A 23,382-nucleotide genomic window follows, 5' to 3' on the forward strand; every position below is an offset into this window, starting at 1 on the left:
AAATTTAAGAATTTGTTTAAACGAATTTAATTCGTTATAATCAATTTTTGAATTCGTTATAATGAATTCAACAAATTTGTTATAACAAATTAAATTCGTTATAACGAATTCAAATAAACTGTTATAACGAATTAAATTCGCTATAACAAATTCAACAATTCGTTATATCGAATTCAAAAATATTTTTAATAGGTCCTAAATGGACTTCCGTACTAATAGGCTTTCGTATGTAGCAGATATGAAACAGGAAAGGAAAAAAAAATGTATGACTGGACCAGGAATGGAACCCTGGACCGATATCCACAGCCCAAACCATTACAGATACAATTATTTGGAAAGATGGCTCTAGCGTAACGGTAAGGATGAATATATACGATTATAATCAGAAGTCTCTGACGAGGCTGAAGCTCTACTGATGTGTACTTGGTTTATCATAGTATGATAGTGTACTTGTGTACCAAGTTTAATTATTCAAATTGTACCAAAACTTTAGGAGGAGAGCGTCAAAGACATATCAATTTTTAGTAACCAGCAACACTGTTTGTCAAAATCAAAAACCGATATACGGAATTATGCATCTTAGTATAGTGTATTTGTGTAAGAAATATTGAAATTGGACCAAAACTGTAGAAGGAGTAGTTTTGAAAGAATTTCAAAGAAATTTCTTTTTTTACTACAGACCCTAAAACGTGCTACTACATTTGCACGATTCGTTTTGTTTCTTGCACAGTACATTTCGTTTTGTTCACGGTTCGTTTTGCATTATGAACGGTACATTTCGTTTTGTGCGGGTACCTGTAAAGTGCGAAACGAAATCGAAACGGAATGAAACGAAACCTAACGCTTTGAGAATCAGAGAGCGGGAACATCATTGCTCGAGGATAGTCACATTTTAATTTCAATGTCTTTATTGTCATAAATTGAAATATGATTGCGTTTCTTTTACAGAAATTTCAATGTGTTTCTACACAATATGAGCCCTCTACAAATGAGGTTGTCCTTTCTTACAAATCTGAGTCAAATGCAAAATGTAAAGTCGGCAAAGACTGGAATGATAACCAGAAGATAAATGAAGACGATGTTGTGGATGATGATGATGCGGAGGATATTGGACTGGATAGTGAGATGAGTGATGATGAAATAGATGATGATGATTGTGATAATGACTTCAGTGAGGAACTAAAGACAGCCGTACACGAATATGTCAGTGATTTTTTAGGAGATTGACTGGAAGTATTTTTGTCTCTTGTAACATTTTATTTTATTTTTTTCATTTCTTTGTATAAACAATTTATGTTGGGAAAAAAATGAATAATAAATTTTTATTAATTGTGTATTTGTTAAAACCTTTCTATGTTTGTTTGCTTTTATTGGGAGGGGAAAACGATTAATGGTTAAACAAAAAATACACAGTTCATTACCTCTTTTTTCATTTACATCTGAACAATAAATGAAGTAAATTTAATAATTGGAGAGATGGACCTAGAATATTAGGAAATTGATTAGTCTGCAATGCTGTCTGCTCAAAATAAATCATTATCATGCTTCAAGAACTATAGCTGCAAAAAGATATTTTAGTGATTATAGATAAAATGATTTGACACATATGACACATCTGTTTCATATTTAGATATTTTACTAGATAAAGACGTTAATGATAACCTAACAACAAAGCTTTATGATAAACGTGATGACTTCAACTTTTCAATCGTCAACTTCCCTTACTTATGTTGCAATGCACCCTTATCACCTGCATATGGGGTTTATGTCTCTCAGTTGATTCGATACGCAAGAGCATACTCTACGTATGAACAATTCCTAAAACGAGGCATGCTATTGACAAACAAGTTGACGAAACAAGGATATCAACAGTCTCGTTTGAAGTCATCTTTTCGCAAGTTTTTTTGGTCGATATAATGACCTTGTCAGCACATACAACCGATCATTGAGTCAAATGCTGACTGACGTTTTTCATTCTAATTCTTAGGCCATTATTTATACACTGAACTGTCTACGGATTTTTCCGGGTTTTTTTCCCGATCATGACAAGGAGCACACGGCGGGTGTGACCGGTCGGCAGGGGATGCTTACTCCTCCATGGCACCTGATCCCACCTCTAATTTTTGAGGTCCGTGGTTGCTCTGCTCCAAATTTGTATCGTTTCATTGGACTTTTGAGATTGAATACTGTTCGTTATCTTCATATTTCATTAAAAATATGGCCCTAGCGTAAGGAGGGACATATTGTGTACAACAATATTGTGTGTTCAAAATTTTTATAAACTAATATATCTAATAAAGACCCTATAACATTTGAAAGAAACGGCACGTTTATAGATGCATATAGCTACACTCAAGGTGAAGTCATTGCTTTCCAATACTCATAGAAAGTTAAAACAATGCATTTTTTAAACGTACATAATTTATTTTAAAAAAAAACACACACACACATTAGCGCTAAACACATTTTTCCTCTCGATACAGTGTATCTTCATAGATTTCAACTCTATGTGGATTGAAACCATGGATCTAATATTTAATAATACGTTTTGAAAAATACGAAAGCATGTCTACAGCACATATAATAGTCTATTATGACGTCACAATAAAAACAATATCAATGCTAGCTTTACTTTTATTATGACGTCATCATATCCTGTACGATGGCGATGAAATATGGAATAACTAAAGCTTTCCTTATTTTCAAGTTAATAACATCATTGTTGCTCCTTTATCCAATCTGCACATTCCTTTTCTGGTGAGACTTTGTTTCTTTCTTCGCATTTTTACCAGGAAAAATGATCTATGACCCTGATTTAATTATAAAATAATTCATTTTCTAGCCAAGAAAAGGAACCTACCCTGTGGGAGGAAATTTCATACGCTTTGAGAATCAGAGAGCGGGAACAGATATGTCCCGATTCCAAAAATGTAGCTGTGGTGAGTGATTCCTAAAGCAATTATTCACTTTTGTTAAATCTGAAATAAATGCATAATTTAAAGATTCATTCATACCACAAATATTTTTACTTTCAGGTGGTATTAATTTTGTTTGCAATGGAGTTTATTTGGATGGTCCTTTCGTTCCTTGAGGTTACAGGGAAACCGGCAGAACTCAATGTATGCACTTCTGACCCGCATGAAATACACATGTAATATGCATGCATTCAAACATGCCTAGACGTACATGTAACATCATTGTTCGAGGATAGTCACATTTTGATTTCAATGTCTTTTCATAAATTGAAATATTACTGTGTTTCTGTTTCAGAAATTTCAAAGTGTTTCTACACAACATGAGCCCTCTACAAATGAGGTTGTCCTTTCTTACAAATCTGAGTCAAATGCAAAATGTAAAGTCGGCAAGGACTGGAATGATAACCAGAAGATAAATGAAGACGATGTTGTGGATGATGATGATGCGGGGGATATTGGACTGGATAGTGAGATGAGTGATGGTGAAACAGATGATGATGATTGTGATAATGACTTCAGTGAGGAACTGAAGACAGTCTTACACGAATATGTCAGTGATTTTCTGGGAAATTGACTTTAGTTCAGTATTAAATGTATTTAATTTGCTTGTTATATAGTGTATAAAAATCGTATTCTTTATTTTGTTGTACACATCTTTTTTTTTAAAAGAACTGTGGATTTGTTGATGAAATAAGTTCTATATAGAACTCATCAATGACAGAGACATTTTTTTATCCAGTGTTAATATGTTTTCAATTTTTCGATTTCCTTTATGCCTCCTAAGTTCCAACAAATATTTTTGTCATTATTATCGGTAGGCAAACAGGAGCGTCCGAACAATAATGATCGTAATTTGGGGAGATGCTCCTTCTCTTTCTCTTGTATAAGTGGCATTGCCAAAAACTGGTCACATTCCTTGAACAGAGAGACCTCGGGCGAAATCTACTACAGACTCTTCGCCATATAATAGTACACTAAGTCACTATTGGAGGCAATAAATCTAGTACAGGCCGTGCAATCTTTTAAAGGTACCCAGTATGGTAATTAATGGACTTAATCCCATTCCTATTAAATTTTATGACTACTTCCCTCTCGAGAAGTTAACCGGGTTTTAAATAAAATTCTGATTGGTTAATTGAAATTCAAAATACTAATAAATGGTACTTGTACATAATCATTCTTTCTAGTGTTGATCTGAATGTTTAGAATGTGTTTTTCATAATAATAATAATTCTCCATTAAATATGAAGCCCTTGGACAACTACTTGTTGTCAAAATTGCTCATTTAAATATGTGTATAAATAATACTTAGATTTTCAATTCCAAAGATATAATAGAAAAAATCATTAATTTCTGGCTTGTGTGGTACATGGGAAAAAGATGCCCCTCTTTGATTTTGCAGGATGTACAAAAGTTTTTTTTCGATTATGTTACAAAGTCTTCGTTAAGAACATAACTGTTGCGATTTTTAATATAATATACAAATATATTATTTCATAAATTGTAATGAGTTTTATCATTGGTTTGTTTGAAATATAGAAATGTGGATAGAACTGGTCTTTCAAAATATAAACATTAAAAAACTCCGATAGACCTGTACTTCATGCTTGGTCGATATGCTTTTCTGAGAAGTCGATTTATCCATGGGTTGACTTCATCATACATAAAAGGGCTATATTTGTGTAACATATCTCATTATCACAATATGAAAATAGTTGTGGATGAGATTTATGCAACTGTGGTTATTAATTTACTTTTCTGTAAAATTTCAATACCCATTGACTCACATTGTACGTTGGCATATTTCTGTCCCATACATGCAAGATAAATTATGCCATCATGCGAGTAAAATATGTCAACATGCAAGATTATTATGTCTACATGGAAGATTCTGTTGACATCATCATCATTATGTTACAAATCTTTTTAAAAGAATCTGATTTTAATATGTGTAAATATACTTACCAATGCCAGTATTTGACATCATACATGCAACATGCCTGTTAATTATGTCGACATGTGAGTTAATTAAGTCGACATGCAACAATATTTCTATTGAAATGCGACTTATTCATGTCGAGTTAATTATGTTAACATGCAAGATATTTTTGTCGACACGCGAGATAATTATCTTAAAATGCGATATATTTATTATGGTGGCATATTTCTGCCCCCTACATGCAAGATAAATTATGTTAACATGCAACATAATTATGTAGACATGTGACTTATTTATGTCAACATGCAAAATAATTATGCTGACATGCAAGTTACCTATCTCTCTAGAGAATCTAATTTTAATGTTCGTAAACTTACTTACGCCATTATATGATATCATACAAGCAAGATGTAATAGAATTATGTTGACATGCGACTTATAAATTTATGTTAACATGCAAGATAAGTATGTAGACATGCAATATATTTATGTCAACATGCAATATAATTATGTTAACATACGATTTAATTAAGTCAACATGCGAGATATGCATGTTGACATCCAACCTATTTTCTTGCATGTTGACATATCAATATCTTGCATGTTTAAATATAACGCGCATGTTGACATGAATAAGTTGCATGTTGACATAAATAAGTTGCATGTTAACATAATCATCTTGCTTATTAAAATATAACTCGCATGTTGACATAAATAAGTCGCATGTTGACAAAAATAAGTTGCAGTTAACATAATTATCTTGCATAATGACATAAATAAGTCGCATGTCCACATAATTATGTTGCATGTTTACATAAATAAGTCGCATGTTAACATAAATATCTTGCATGTTAACATACTTTTCTATATTTTCTTGCATGTTGACATGAATAAGTCGCATGTCAACATTATTCTGTTGCATCTTGCTTGTATGATGTCGTATACCGGCGTTAGTAAGTAAGTTTACCAACATTAAAATTAGATTCTCTAAAAAGATTGGTAACTTGCATGTCAACATAATTATTATGCATGTGGACATAATTATCTTTCATGTTGATATACTTTTCTCGCATGTTAACATAATTTATCTTGCATGTCGGGGCAGAAATATGTCACCATAATTTATATAAAATAAGTTGTATGTCAATATAACTATCTCGCATGTGGACATAATTAACTCGCAAGTTGACACAAGTAAGTCGAATGTCTACATAATTATCTCACGTTGACATGAAAAAGTCGCATGTCTACATGTTGAGGTATATAAGTCGCATGAGTACATAATTATATTGCATCTTGGATGTATGACGTCAGATACTGGCGTTAGTAAGTATATTTGCCCATAGTAAAATCAGATTCTCTAAACAGATTGGTAACTTGCAAGTCAATGTAATTATCTTGCAGGTAGACATGATTTCTCGCATGTTGACATAATTTTTCTTGCGTGTAGAGAGCAGAAATAACGTTGTCTCATTTCAGGAGGTAACTGTTTAAGTTAAAATTCATTCAGACAGTATGGTGCTTGCTTTCTTTTCCTTTTTTAACATTGCTTTCAGTCGTGTTGTACATGTTTTCTCTACTTTAGGGCTCCCGTCCACTTCATCTTTGAAGATCTAAAAAAGCTCGTGTACATAAAAATAATAAATACGTTTTTAGTCTCCTAACGGAGAACGGGGGGGGGACTATTGTGCCCTCACCGCCCGTCCTTCTGTCTGTTACTGATACTGAGATGTGTTTTGGTATTTGTATTTGGTGAGTGTACCTTTCATTTCGAGTTTTTTTTTTCCTGCCTTAATTTTTTAGGGAATGTGGACTATACACATGCAGGTAAGGATTCAGTATTATTTACGCAATTTTCTTGGAATGTTTGTTTTATCAGCTACTTTAGAATCAATATGATTGTGCTGACTAGCTCAGATCTTGGGAATGACTCAAAAGTGTTATTTAGTATTTACGCATTTTAACAAATTCTGACAATTCTAAATCGGAATTTATTTCCTTTGGCTAGAGTATATCACTTTGGTTTTCATGGGACTAAATTTCAATATTTGAATTTATTAAATTGTCTTAATTGATCGTAAAACATTCCGAATTCCTTTTGTTAAAGACGTTTTAATAAATATATTTTTTTCAGTTCCTGAAATTTTGGATGGGTATATATATGATCACTTCTTTTTCTTTGGAGATTGAGTTTTGTCTCTCCCTAACTTAAAAAAAAGTCAAACTGAATTCTGTTTTCTTTCTAATTCTAATACATTATGATAAAACAAATAAATCATCTCGATATTACATCTGAGCAAATATATCTTAGTTATTATTAATGGAAGCTTTCAGAAGTGAGTCATTACAGATGTAATTTATTGTAAATTCAGAAAATCGTTACGATGCCCACCTGCAGCTGAGAACTGAACTTTTCTCAAATGTTGAAAGCAAAACTGCACAAATCAGAAGAGTGTATAAAATGAAAAACAATTTCAGAATATATATATATATATATATATATATATATATATATATATATATATATATATATATATATATATATATATATATATATTAGGGATGGCAACGAATATTCGAACATTCGAATATTCATTCGATGAGTTGATATTCGAATATAAGATTCGAATATTCGGTGTTTTTCAGATTTCACAAAAAGAAGTACTGTGATTAATAAATTTTGATTAGAACAGTGCTGAAGTTAACCCTGTTTAATTTACTAGCGATCAATTTCTTTCACTACTTTCTTATCTTATAAATCTACTAAATTACATGTATTTTGTTTTGAGTAAGGTGTTAAAGAATTGTACAATAATGCTTTATGTATAAAACAAAACGTACTTTCATAGTTTTTATTAGTTAGATAGGATCTTATTTAGAATCGAGGACAAAAATGAAATCTAAGAATGTCTGAAAGGCGTAAAGAGTATACTTATCAAAATAAAATTAATTGATCATTGAATGAATGTCCGATAGAATTAATCTGTAATTAATATTGTAAAGGGCTTAATTTCAGAATAAATGTGTAAATTACTTGATTATCTCGGTTTGTACATAATCCTGAATTTTATATTCATTATCGGGAAATTAGTTAATTACCTAGGAAAATTGTCTATGGAAATATTGCTTTACATTGTATCAAAGATTATAATCATATCTCTTATCAGGCAGATAATTGTAATTTATTACACGTATTGAAATCTGAACTGTATACCGTTACGACTATCTTGCCTTTTGTAAGACGACTGGTTCCTCAGTTGGAGCTACTAGAAATACACACGTTTCATTTGTTAAAATTATACTTTTCTAAATTTAAATCAATTATTTATTTCAAACATTGACAAATATCAAATGGAATTTCTCATTGTGCACTAACAAAATTCTTCATACAATTTTACTTCCAATATAAGTATACCTACGTTAAACTTTTCATGAGAGTCGGATGATGTATATTTAAAATAAAACAGATTCATTTATTTTGTCGAATATTCGAATATATTCGAATACTTTCATTGAATATTCGAATATGAATTATTGACAAAATTGACATCCCTAATATATATATAAACTGCAGCTTCTCTACATTTGAAATTTTTCATGTAAATGGGCAATTTTCACCGTTGAATGTAGCAGAGACGAAAATAATATGTTATTTATGTATGAGTTAAGTAACATAACAATTTAAAAAAAAAGACATTTGACACGAGCAGCTTTGGTATCATCCATGGTTTTCAAAGAGAACCAATTTAATAAAGTGTTCTAAGAATCCAGGGAAAATTTTATAATACACCAAGAATGTTTAAATACATGTACATCAATGTTTGAGCAGAATTGGCTTAAATTTGCATTTCAAAATAAATAAATAAATAAAATAACGACAAATTGTAATCAATTGTTATTAAAAAAAAAAAAAAGTATAGTTTTCTCAATTCATATATATCATCATGCTTAAAATGAAACAGAAATAAATCATATACATGTACCGAGTGGCCAGCGAATGCGCTGTGGTGTTGTTCCATTGTTTAAAAAAAAAGAAAGGCATCAAATCTTGCTGTTTTATGTGAATTGGGTCGTTTTCCTTTGTACTATTTATGTTATGAATATATGTTTAAATATTTTAAGACTTAAGGAAATGGAAAACAAACACGATTATAATAATTATTTAGTGATTTCTGCATTTAAAGAAGACAAAAAACTTGTATCTAGAATATCTTGGCAAAGAAAACTGTCTTCATTACTACAAAAATTAAATATCACTTCTTTGGATATTTCTCACACAACCTTGAAAAACAAATTACAAGAGCATTACCAAAACAAGATACATGAAAAACTGAAAAATATAAGCAAATCAGGCTCTGGAAAGTTAGCTTTTTATAGTAAAATAGTAAATCAAAATGAATACAAATTGCAAAGTTATTTAAAGCTGCCTTTGAAGAAAAGTTTTAGATCTGTATTAACAAAATTAAGGATCAGTGCCCATCCATTGTATATTGAAACGGGCAGATACTGTAAACCCCCTATTGGAGCATGACCGGAAGTGGACATAGTGGTCAAGTGTTCGGACAGGTACAAAAATTATTGAAATTGTGGTTTTGCAGGGTGTTCCAGGAGCTCTGTGAGTTAAATATAACCTAGCATTAAGACTTGGTTTTCCATTGAAACTATTGATATTACTCGTTAAATATCTAAGAACTTTGAGAATCTTGAATTGAGGTTCGCCTTGTTTTTCACGGTTCGCTGCACCAATGGTATGTGTATGAGACCAGTCCCTGTGTGGTTTATTTATAAACATTGTGAACTGTAACCAGCTGACTGTGTTCTGTTTACATGGATAACGACTCGAACACTAAGCCTGATAAGTCTGATAACAAACGTAGACGATCAGATATGAGTTCATCAGGCACGGATACAGAACTGTCCCCCAAACGGTTGAATGATCAGAAATCAAGTCCTATAGAACTTGCAAATAGTGAAATACCAGGGGGGTCTAAACTTAAAGCCAATGGGGGTAAGAGTGAAGAACTAGTGCATTCACCAGCAAGAGCGTCAAATAACCAGCAGAATGGGCAAGTTATGCCCCAGTATACTCCTATACGTACACTTGCTCCTGCCCAACAGCGTCAAGGTATGCCACAATATCCTTCCTATCCCTCTTCACCCCCTGGCTTTCTCATAGGTGCATTTCCTGCATCTCCGCCCATAGATTATCAGATAATGAGTACAGCGCCACCATGGGCACAGGTATTAGTGAGACAAGTCAGTGACATTAAGATGAGAATGCAGAAACTCGATCAAATCGAACACGCAGTATTTGATACAAGAAATGCTCTAAAACATATTGATAAATCTGTACTTGATCTTACAGCCAGAGTCAATGTATTAGAAAATAAATCCAAAAAGGTTGAAGACTGTTATTCCTCTCAAAAATCCCTTGAGAAATCAATGACCAAAATAAAAAATAATGCTTCAGACCAAACAGAGAAAATTAACATTTTACAAAATGAATTTGAGAAATTAAAAACAGAGAACAATAAACTAGTATGCGAAAATGCCAAAATGCAAGATGAAATTTTGAATATTAAATGCAATGCAATGAAGGATAATCTACTTTTCTTCAACATCGAGGAAACCGAACCCGAAAACTGCCGAGTTCTCATTCAAAATTTTTGCAAAAACAATCTGGGTGTTGGAGAGGCTGGAAATATACAGCTTGAAAGCGTCCATCGGGTTGGGAAACCCAGTGAAGCAAGACCCCGTCCAATTCTTGTGAAATTCAAGAACTACCATGATAGAGAGACCGTACGCAAATCCAGTTACAAACTAAAGGATACCGTTTACAGCATAGGGGAGCAACTGCCACGGGAGTATCGCGATCGTCGTAAACTTCTTCTCCCACAGTACAAGCAGGCCAAAGAAAACAATCTGAGAGCACATTTTGTAAGAGACAAATTATTTGTTGATGGAAAATTAGTAGCACCGTGTGATATCGGCGTTGATGACGACGAATAGGGGTCACAGGGGGGTGTTATCAAATGTCGAACATGGAATGTAAATGGTGGACTGGAAACCAAACTCTGTGACAAAAAATTCCAATCTTGTTTATATGATTATGATATATGTATACTTCTAGAATGCTGGATAACGGAACACTCCAATGTATCTCTCAGTGGTTATTGTGTTCATGCATACCATAGGAAAAAACGCGTCAGAAATCGCACACAGGGCGAAGGAATAGTTATTCTAGTTAAGGACACACTTGATCAATATGTAAAAATAAATGAAATTTTGTATGACACCATTGTTTGGATAAAAATAGATAAAGTCCTTTTTTTGGAAAACAAAGATATGTATATTGGAGCAGTTTATATACCACCTATAGATTCAAAATTTCATGATATTTACAATTGTGATTTGTTTACGACGCTTAACGAATGTATTACAAAATATACAGAAATGGGCAATATTTTAATTACTGGCGATTTCAATGCAAGAACCGGTTCACTATCAGATTATATTGAAAGCGATACCCTATACTCCGAAATTAACGATCATATTTCAGAAGTGATGAGTTATATACCCGACATTGAACTTAGTCCAAGATCAACAATGGATAATAAAATAAACACATTTGGTAGAAGGCTTATAAGCTTATGTAAATCATCAAATATATCCGCATAGTTAACGGACGATATCTGTCCGATCCTAATGGAAACTACACCTATTGTGGTCCAAATGGGCGATCTGTCGTTGATCTAGTTTTAACAAATTCATTCAACCATATAGCGAATTTCAAGGTCTGTAACTTAACTGAATTCTCAGATCATACACCAATCGACTTTTCAGTTCCATGTACCTTCGGGGATCACAAACATACAAACCATTCTAGTATTTCGAACCGGTCAACTGCCCAAAATTCCATTAAAGTTAAATGGCAAGAACAATCCCAAATTCAAATGAGAAGAGATCTTATAAACAATTTAGACGCTTTATATTCTTGTGTTGATGATATTGATATTAATCAAATGGTAAATAACTTTAGCGAAAACTTAAGCAGTGTTTTAGGGAAGTATTGCATACAGAATAGCAAACACACGCGTCCAAAAGAAAGAAATACAGAGGATAAACCATGGTTCAATCACAAATGTAAAGTTTTATACAACCAATATTTATCTGCTTTAGAAGAATATAATAAATTTCATAGTAAAATAAATTATAATAGACTTACTAAAACAAAAAGTGAATACAAAAAACTTCAGAAGAAACTAAAAAATCAATACAAGAGACAACAAGGTGATATGGTGCAGCAGTTGAAGAAAAACAACCCTAAAGAATTCTTTAAACATTTTAGCAAACGAAATACATCAACCTCAAAAGTTACACTTTCAGAATTTTTTGAGCACTTTCGTAACCTTGCTAATGATTCACCATCTACCTATATTTCGATTGCTGATTATATGGATACTGATATTTTAAATAGCCCAGTATTCGAGCTCTTAGACACTGTTCAAAATTACTCCAAAGGAAATTGAAACCTGCATACGCAGATTGAAAACGAACAAAAGCGCGGGAAACGATTATTTGATCAATGAATATTTTTCCGAGTTTAGTGACATAATTCTCCCTATTCTACTGACCCTTTTCAACAAAATTTTCAATTCCGGTATATTTCCTACATCGTGGTCTAAAGCAATTATTATTCCAATTTATAAAAAAGGAAAAACTGACGATCCCGGAAACTACAGAGGTATCAGCATCACAAGCAGTCTAGGAAAACTTTTTACATCAATTCTTAACGAAAGAATAATGAAATGGAACAATTCTTGTTTTTAATCTATGTGAATGATGTTGCTGATAATATGATCACTTTATGTAGACTATTTGCAGATGACAATTCTTTGCAGCATTCATCTCAAAATATGAAAATTATTGAAAGAAATCTTAATCAAGATCTTAATGCACTGGAACTTTGGTAAAAAAAATGGTTAATGAAATTCAACCCCTCTAAAACTAAAGCAATAATTTTCAGTACAAAGAAAAACATCGAATATCTTAAGCTTCTCTTTCAACAATGTCAATTGGACTTTGTCACTGAGCACAAACACCTTGGAGTATTATTTTCTCATGATGCTAGTTGGTCATCACATATTGAAAATTTACTGGCTAGTGCCTACAGAAAATTGGCTCTATTAAAAAAATTACAATTTAAAATGAATCGAAAATCTCTCTCCCTTATGTATACGTCATTTATAAGACCACAACTTGAATATGCTTCTGTGGTATGGGGCTGCTGTCAAAACAATGATAACGATAAACTAGAGCGAGCTCGTTGCAAAGCAACGAATAGGTCTTCCGTTGGAGCTGCGGAAGGAAGAAGTGACCTTGAGTCAAGGTCATGCCACATTCTAAAGTTATACATGTAAGCAATCTTGTAAGGGGAAGCAACTTACAATATTTCACTAGGAAAAACTGTAAAGGAATGTACGTGACCTTGAACATTCCAAATGCCTTGCGTCAAACCATGACACACTCTCGTCATAAAACCCAATCTGTGTGTTACCGACTTGAAAAGTTCACAGTGACACGTCATGTTCTTTTAGTCCATACATACAGTCAAAACATCTTATCCTTAGTGACCTTGAACTTGAGTCAAGGCCATGTCACACTCTGCATGATACCAGCAATGTTTCACTAGTACAAATACGGTAGCGAAATAATGATTACAGTTTCTTTGTCAGTGACCTTGACTCGACCAAATGACCTTGCATCAAGGCCATAACACACACTGGTTAAAAGCAATCCCAGTCTGTGAGTTTCTGAATGGATAAGTTCAGCCATGTTTTTTCAGATCATACAGCGAGTCAGAATAATTTGTTAGGTTCAACATAATGATTAAAAAATTCATTGAGAATGTTTTATGCCCAGTTTGGATAAGTAGTAAAACGTGGAGATCGGTCCTTTGGATGAGACCGTATAAGGTCTCGTGTCGGGGTAAGTGCTTGCATGAAAAGGATCTCTCATGCTATAAATTTTGAATTTACCGGGTGGCAGTAAATACTGACAACCGGTAAGTTCAAAATTTACAACATGACAGATCCATGGCACTTGATTCTACCTCTGATTTCAAAAGATTTGCACTGTTCCTGATTTGTATTGTTTGAATGGTCTTTTAAGCTTGAATGCTGCACAGGTGCTTGTGGACAGGACCCCCCCCCCCCCAATATACACCCCGGGGTCCAAGAATATTTTTATTCGTCTTTTTCCATAAATTAATCTTCTAGTACACATTTACAATGTATTCCATATGAAAAATCCATAAAAATAACGTAGAATTAACGTTTTATTAAAAAATCATACCCGCGGTATTATGAAATAGAGAGGGTAAGTCACTTCCATTTGTTAACGCTGGACCCCTCTTGGATATCGGGCCTAAAATATCATATACATGTACCTACCACATGTCACCAAAATATGTTATTATATCTTGTTTCATCGTCGCAAGCCACGGGTTTTGTGTCCATTCTATTTCCACAAACCCGTGGCTGCCTCCTTCAAATTTCTCTCGTTCTCATGAATATTAATAACATACATTCAACCAATGGAATAACATCTGACGCTTCAAGTCAGAACCAATGAAAATGATCAGTCTATCTTGTTTTTGGATGTAACCATAACCACGAGCTGTACATCAACTTCGGTTCGAATTTCCTTTCTCAACGGGTAACGCTATTCAGCGTTCTCACACAACGTCTACATTCGAAACCCTGTATTTTAATGTAAAACCTTGTAAGTATTTTAGAATATACGTTACTCACATCTGTTCTTCAGGATCTATCGTATTTTTTTTTCAATAAATCTGCCACGCATAGCAAACATGATTTCATTATGGGCGCCGCCATTTAAGCGTACCAAAAATTGCTACAGAGTGATTTCATTGGTCAGGGTATATCTGGCGTCACTTAATAAATATTCAATGATTCAGTCGCGAGAACGAGAGAATTTGGTAGGAGGCAGCCACGGGTTTGTGGAAATAGAATGGACACAAAACCCGTGGCTTGCGACGATGATCTTGTTTCGGTAGATATTTTTGTCTTTAATCGTGCTATTTAAACGGAAGACCTTAAATAGTGTCTGTGGCTGTCACTATTTCGGTGTTTTTCAGAAACTTGATCGTAGAATTAGTCAAAGTCAACAACTGGACAATAAACTGATAAATCGGCTACAGTATATTATCTGTTCACAGAAACGACATATTGAAACTGGAAAAAAATAATCCAGAAGCAATTCATTTCATTGAAATTCTATCATGAATATTTTGTTTTAATCGATGGACTCGATAAATCAATAAACTGACCGAAGGAAAAACGTTGCACGTGCCGTAACATTCTGTACGTTTTCTTTTTTTTTTTTTAATTTTACATTCTACTTGCATAATACATGCACATGTACATATATATTAAACAGAAACATAAATACCAAGCCCGTCGGCATTTAAAAAAAGTAATAAAACATAATTTGATTTGATCTATTTTATTTCATTGAAACTCTATTAATTTGTTTTAAAAGTATGATTGATCTTTTTCCTTTTAATATACACTCAGGGTGAAAAAAAAGTATATATTGACTCGCGTAACTTTCATGGTTGTAGTTACATTTGAAAATGAAGAAATAATGAAATAATGAAACGTTGAAGGGGCTGGTGTGTTGTATGGCTAGACAACGCCTTGCACATGCAGAGAAATTTATCACAGGTACTCTAGGACAGGTGTGAAACCCCTAGGGCATGCCGTTTCCTGCTCTTGCTCTGCTAATCCCTATACACAGGAAATGATCGCGACTAATACTTAATACACAAAGAAACAGAACATATTCAAGTAAACTTGGCATTGATTTTTTTCTTGAGTATTATTGAGAATAATAAGTTTTAGTGATATACCTCCCCTCCCCCCCCCCCCCCCCCCCGTTTTAATTGTTTTGTGAAGTTCATCACCATGCACATTCCATCTTCTGTAATTGGAGAAATGTTTAAATGAAAAACAAACCACTGTTTACAAAAGAAGTAAATATCGAGGGAAAAAAAATTGTTATATTTTATTGATACCTTTTATAACGTTCACGCGCCCACTCACTGCAAACGCTCGCCATCGAATATTACAGCTTTCCGGTCATTCGACAATTTCAGGGAAATGCTTGCACATTAAAACAGTAAAGTGAAATTATTTAAATGAATTATATTGTTCTAAATTTGGTAAAAAAAAAAACATGAACAATATATAGATATATTTTTTTCCTCATAGGAATGCTGAAAACTGTTAATCGGAACTCGCACTGACTATATTGTTTAGCACGTGTATGTAACATTGCAGTTCGCATATAATTTGAAAAGAGAAGTTATTAGAACTAATATTTCCGACATTAAAATTTGTCACGTTAAACTCTCAAATGACTCAGCTTATAAATAGTTTTCTTGATACTATTTAAAAAAAGATGTCGCTTTAGTATTGATATATAACTTAACAAAATTAATAATAATAAATAAAATATAAAAAAAATAACGATTAAATATATTCTGCTTTACAATTTTTTTTGTTCGTTCATTATTTTCACCTGTTGCGAAATAAAAGAAAATACTTTCATAAATATACATACACAGCGGGATTTTAATTTGTTATTTTTAAAGAGGGAATTTCGCAAAATTCCTGTTCGGGGAGATAACTCCCGTTTGTTTACGATACTAGTTGATCGATGATTTAACCGCGGCGGGGACAGGTAGGTGATGAATTTCCCGCGGAGGGAACGCGGTTTACCTGTCTCACCTGGCCAAATCCCGTGTTGTGTTTATACCGCGACGGGGCGCGGGAAATACGGGATCCGCGTTGCCTGTACTGTACATGTATAGTCAATCAGATTAGAAATACAGCGACTATCAGAATTTCGGGCCGTAAAAAAGATCTGATTTTGATTTGATTTCAGGTGTAGGCGAATGTGTGTGTACTAAGGGGTTAGTTAATTCATTCAAGATTTATTATATTGTTCGTTTAGACGAAGGCTTCATAAAAATATACACACTGCTTGTACAGGTACACGTCAATGAATGTTCAGATTAATTCAAAAATCGGCAGACATTAATTTATTTTAGTTATCTAAAGGCAATGTTATTTCCAGAGACATTTATATTTTCTGTTTTTTTGTCTCGGATTTTTCTTTTTTGTGATTTACCGGTTTACAAAGGCCTGTGTTTTAACAGCTGTTCATAAACGCTGTCAATTAATATATGATCAGAGAAAACGAGACATCTCCCGGTAATTCATTTATTATGGAAAATATATGGATTGACATCTTAGTATTTACCTGTGTAATTACGATGTTACAAACCGTGACGATGACTGGCCAGGAGGACTACCCGTTATGAAAACAACTCATGATCAACTCAGCGGACCTATAATTGACTTTAATATATGCTGTAAATCAATAAAATCATTTCAGTTTAACCGATATTTTATTGCAAAGATAATGGGGGAAAAAGACTTGGGATTTAGAATTTTTCTGAATTTCAAACGCTCGATATGCATATATTTGGGGCGCTCTTGCATATGCACTTATAAAATGTGCATGTTCTGTACTTGCATGCGTGTACATTGTATGTATCCGTAAAACCTTAAGAGAGCTGATAAATGTGTTCTGATTATCAGAAAAAATAATGGGAACCTATAAATAATTACATGTTTATTATTTTGTTCGCATACAATAACAAGTTTAGTAGAAAAAAAATATAATTTGTTCAAGGTTAGGTGTCTAATAAATTTGTAATATTCAAATACAGTTACGCATGTATGTCTCATTCTACATACTTTGGAGGCGCGTGTGAATGTGGGATTTTGTATTTCCATACGCTCGATATGCATACATTTGGGGCGCTTTGTATATATACAGTTGTACATTTTAAGGGCGTCGACAAAAGAACGTATATTAGATTACATACATGTACATTTAAGTTTCAAAAGTTCCATTACTAGTAGGAATTAATTAAGGTTACATATTTTGAATTTTATTATGAATAAAACAGACAATTAACTCGATATCGAGAAATAAATTGTTTATAAAAATAACTATGCAACTTTCCTGTAATTCAGCGAATAAAATATTAAATAAAATACACTAGCGATTTAATCAAAAATATTATGAAACTAGAGCCGAGCTCGTTGCAATGCAACGAATAGGTCTTCCGTCGGAGCTCCGGACAGAACATAGCGACCTTGAGTCAAGGTCATGCAACATTTTAAGGTTATAAACAATCCTGTAAGGGGCATCAACTTCCAATGTTTAACAGAAGAAAGACAGTAAAAGAATGTAAAATTCCCCTGTCAGTGAACTTGAACTTGTGCAAATAATCGTGCGTCAAGCCAGGACACATTCTGCAGCTGGTTAAGAGCAAACACCATCTGTATGTCATCGACAAAAAAAAAATTCACAGTCACGTATTCTTTCAGACTATTCATCCAAAACATCATATTCTAAGTGACCTCGAATTTAAGTCAAGGCCATTACACACTTTGGATGATATATTTATCATCTTTTCAGTGAAATGCAAATGCATGCAATTTTTTCTATTACAAAATTAAAGACCTTTTTGTTTGTTTGTTTGTGTGTATGTTGTTTAACGTCCCTCTCGAGAATTTTTCAATCATGTGGAGACGCCACCATATTTGCCGATGGAGATCTGCAAATTTTGACCTATACTCGGCACTCATGGCCATTGAACAGTGAAGGATCTTTTTCGTGCCAGCACCTACTGCCAGACGGGACTTCAGTTTATACGGTCTCATCTGAAGGATCGGTCTCTGCGTCCCATAGTGGGATTCGAACCTGCGACATAAAGATCAACTCCTTAATCCATGACTCTAGAGGAGACACTCTTACCACTGCGCCACGTGGGCGACTAGACCTTTTTGAATTTTACACTTATTATATCAGTGACCTTGAACTTGCCTAAATGACCTATTTTAAGGTCAAAAACAACCTTTGAACTAATTATGAGCTTCCAGTGATACTCAATGACCAAGATATTCCTGAAAAAGAATATTGCACTTTTCTGTCAGTGACCTTGAACTTACCAGAAAGACCTTGGATCAAGGTCAAAACACATCCTTGGATCATAAGCAATCTCTGTATCAAGTAATAGCTTCCAGTGATTTTATATTACAAAGTTATAGCATGGAAAAAAAATTAATATTTATCTGCCAGTAACCTTGAACTTGCGGGAAAAACCTCTATTCAAGGTCAGGACAAACCCATCTCAAGCAATCTGAGAAAAAGTTTCCTGTGTTCCTCCCACCCCTTATAAATTTATAATCCAGGCACGAGTTTTGCCACTTCTTCTGCCAATCTAGTACTATGTTATCTCAAACCGGTGGATCATAAGCAATCTTTGTTCCTAGTATGAGCTTCCAAAATTATAGCACATACAGTAATCTTACACTTTTCTGTCAGTGACCTTGAACTTACAGGAATGACCTTGAATGAAGGTCGTGGCAAACTCTTTTTGTCATAAGCAATTCCTGTATCCAGTGAGCTTCCGGTGACTCCTTATTAGAGATAAATGAGTCGGACAAAACTTTGCTATTTTTTTTTAAGTGACCTTGAACTTGCCGGAATGATGTTGGATCAAAACCATGACACACCCTCGGATCATTAGTAATCTTTGTACCAAGTATGACCTTCCAGTTTCTTCATAACAAAGTTATATCCTGGGCAAACTATCACGTACAGCCGGACAGCTAGGCAGACGGACAGTGTGATTCAAAGACTCAAAACACCCCCACCCCAAACCAACACACTTCGTTTGGGGGGATATATAAATTCCTATGTTAAATTATGAACACTCTTTCCGTCCCAAACCTTCTCCCTGGAATCAAGATTTGAAAAATAAAATGAATGTATGCTATGTTGGAAATTTTCTCATTCTAGTCCATAGGTTCTTGAGAATACTGTTTTCAAATGACCCCATGCGCGGATCTAGAGGGGGTTGGGGGCAGTTAAATGTATATACTAAAGCAAGTAAAAGTAACCCCCCCCTAGAAAACGCAGACCCTTCCTCGATAACGCGGATCTGTGTTAAAATGGTATGAAAAGTCTTAGGTATGAAGCTTTAAAAGTCAACGACCCCCCCCCCCCCCCACACACACACACACGCGCGCACATAAACACACACACGAAATAGGTTTTTCACGTTTGTGAAAAGAATTTCTTTTTTTTGGATCGTCAAGAAATTTCTGGGTTGAAATATTTTTTTATTGGGATCCCCTCCCCCCCCCCCCCCGTGGAAAAAAAAAATCCTTGATCCGCGCCTGGACCCCATCTAATTTTTACTACATGTATCCGTTTAAAGAGGATGTGACCCTTCATTTGAACAAAACTTTACCAAAAATATTCTATGTTAATTTTCGTTGTTATGGCTCAGTGATTCTTGATAAGATAAAATGAGAAAATTTTACAAGTAACTTTAGAACGACAACGACGATAACGCTTATATACGCCAAGAAAGCAAACAAAGCTGAAGAATTATGAACAGAAAAGCTTACTTTGGGCCTCTGGGCTTGGGAGATGAGATACTTATTTAAGAAATAAACAACAATGTTAAAAAGTTCTCTGGGAAATGAACTTGGTTGGTCACGTGATCAAATCCTGTGAAGCCCTAAGGGCTTCTCAGATTTGATCAGGTACCAAACAAGTTCATTTCCCAGAGAACTTTTTAACATTGTTGTTTATTACTTTTATTTACATTTGAGACGAATTTTCTGAAAAGAACTGCATTTATTAAACGAACGGCCCGCCGTATTCATGCTATGTTGTGACGCGAAGTGACCTAGAAGCTGTTTGGTCTTGAGAGTTCTCCTCGCTCCAACATTTGAATACTTAAATATTGCTGTTCAGCAGTCCAGTTCAGGAAATATCTATTTAAAAAAAAAAATGATCGCTACTGAGAATGATCTTACTATTATTGTATGAGTTCTTTATATGAAGTCAAAAGCGGTGATATCGTCTTCAGTTTACATACCTTCAAAGGAATTTCGGGTTAAAAAGGTAAGCGTGATTTTAGGCTAATTAAAAACATTCTTCACACCGAAGAAAGAACTAATGATCATTTGTTGAACGAAAAAAAACATATATGTTTCAATAATTTTATCTTTTTCATCGCTTTAATGGCTTAGAAGTTCCGAAACCAGTGTCACCGGGACAGAAATATGTAGACAATATATCATCTCGCTGTGTGATACGGTCACGCCATGACCTCTGACCCCCTAATAAGTTTGTACAGAATTGAACATATTTTCTCTTCAATAGGTTCACCTAAGAAAAATATTTGCAAATGTAAATAATAAAAATTGAAATTATTTTGTCATTTTTTTACGATCGACGGGCCTGCATTTCAAAGAGAGAGAGAATTTCTAGCTAGGTCTTTGAATAACAGTGACATCGGTTCAGAAAACCAGGTCCCTAGGAATGTACATGTACATGTATATAAAATAGGCAGTGCCTTTCTCTCGGAATACATCACCTGCTTCTGTAAAGCTCCATCCTCACTTGTACTTACATAACCGGCTGCGAAGGAAAACATTCTATTTATTTCGGGGATGGGGGTATACGTATAGCGATGAGAGGCAATTTATTCACCTATACGTTCATTAAATATGAAGATTGCTTCTGAGTATTTGTATACGATCGCACGACTTTCGTGTTAATTTATAAAAGTTAGATTATGTAAGCAAATAACAAAACTAACTTTTGTTCTAGATGAATTAAATAATTACTTAGCCGTTTGTAAGTTTTTTTTAACATTTGTAAGAACCACTTTATTTTAAAAAACAAATAATCGTCCTATTATGGGCGCCCATGATATATTAGACAGGATGTTTAATTAAAATATAATTCAGATATCGACATCCAAGAGAACAACACATTCTTTTTTTTCAGTGGCGGATAAAGGAATCTAGAAAAGGGGGCCCGATCAGTTTTGGGTCGGGGTAGGGGCCCAAAGCCACATAAAAATTGATTTATTAAATCTTGTGTATATTTTGGATACAAAATGGGGGCTTGCAGGCCCCCTGAACCTCCTCTAAATCTGCCAGTGTTTTTTTTTTTTATTAGTCAGCCCACGGGCTGACTAGTTACGGTGGGATAAAACTGCAAGTACGCTTGCATAATTTGGAATTCTGGGAAAAAGATGTACACGACTTGTTCTAAAGAAACTCGTGCTATTTGCTCCAACCAAAGGGCGTGATTCTTCACAAACACCTCTAAACAAAGACGCGACCTCGATCTATTTATAGACTGCATTGTTCTTCGTCGTTCTCGACGAAAAATTAAAGAAGAGATTGTTCTAAGTGGGAAATATGATACTATGAAAATATTTCAGTGCTTCTTATAGAAGATGAGAAGTTTATATGCAGAGCACATTTAACACTTGATATATACCCTCAATCGCCGTTGCAAGTTCAAGGATTTGTATTCCTCTGAATGCCTGATGCAAGACTCCCTCGATCAATACCTTGCATAAGACAGGTACGGGTCGGAATTCACACAATAATCCACTTGCACAAAGGTCCCAAGACAGTGAAAAAAAAAAGAATCTCTTTACTTTAATGATGAAAGTTATGAAAACGTCAGAATATCACTTAAGATGTGTAAATTCTTATAATTTACACGATGATAGACATGTACATGTAAGTGCCGCTTGTGCACGTGAACCGCGCCCACAGGTGAGAAACTGACCACAGTAGAACTGCGATAGTTGAGAGAAACTGCGCGGATTTGTAGACAGCCCCCCCCCCCAATTAGAGAGAGTGGGCGAGATGGAATCCAGTATCATTTTAGGGTATACGTACTGTATGTATAAAATATTTTGAATCTCCAGTTTATTACTTTATTTTGGAAGCAATTCTTTTCTTTCCTAATAACACTAAAATGGATGCTTAAATTTAGAAATTGAATTAAATATACATACACCCTCCCCCTTCCCCTATCATGCATTGCCTCGAACCTGCACGATTAAAAAACTTTTATCTAATAATAATTAACAAAATCTAACCCAAGGTCTACCTTCCTTTTCAGCATCATATTAATCTATATTATTCATAGAATTTAACAGTAAAAATGAAAATGTATACATTCTTACACGTTCAATGATTGGGATCATAGTGGCTTTGTTCATTTCTGAGACGAACTTTATCTGATGTCCGCGCCCAAGAGAAATTAATCGGAGGTCATCATAATGATCACGATGTAGTTTAACTAAAATTTATTCTATGCTTTATTAAGCGCTAAGCGCATGCGCAAGCGCTTATTAGGGAGTCTTCATAAACAGGAAGTCATCCAATCAACGACTCCTATCGGCATTATGTTCTTCTAAACATAGCACCTCAGATATTCAGATAAGCGCATTTTCTAAAAATAGCACCGCTGTAGTGATCT

General features: G+C 34.1%; 1 protein-coding gene across 1 annotated transcript in view; it reads right to left on the reverse strand.

Moving 5' to 3' along the window:
- Window positions 1-21,253, reverse strand: part of LOC133173001 (protein sprouty homolog 2-like) — a 279,783-nt gene extending 258,530 nt beyond the window's left edge. The window contains exon 1 of the mRNA XM_061307879.1: window positions 21,238-21,253. The gene's annotated coding sequence lies outside the window, so the exon portion shown is untranslated. The remainder of the gene's footprint in view (window positions 1-21,237) is intronic.
- Window positions 21,254-23,382: the final 2,129 nt, after the last annotated feature.

This window comes from Saccostrea echinata, unplaced genomic scaffold (genome assembly GCF_033153115.1).
Source record: "Saccostrea echinata isolate AGI-Se365-2 ecotype Australia unplaced genomic scaffold, CSIRO_AGI_Sech_v1 ptg000056l, whole genome shotgun sequence".
Lineage (NCBI taxonomy): Eukaryota > Metazoa > Mollusca > Bivalvia > Ostreida > Ostreidae > Saccostrea > Saccostrea echinata.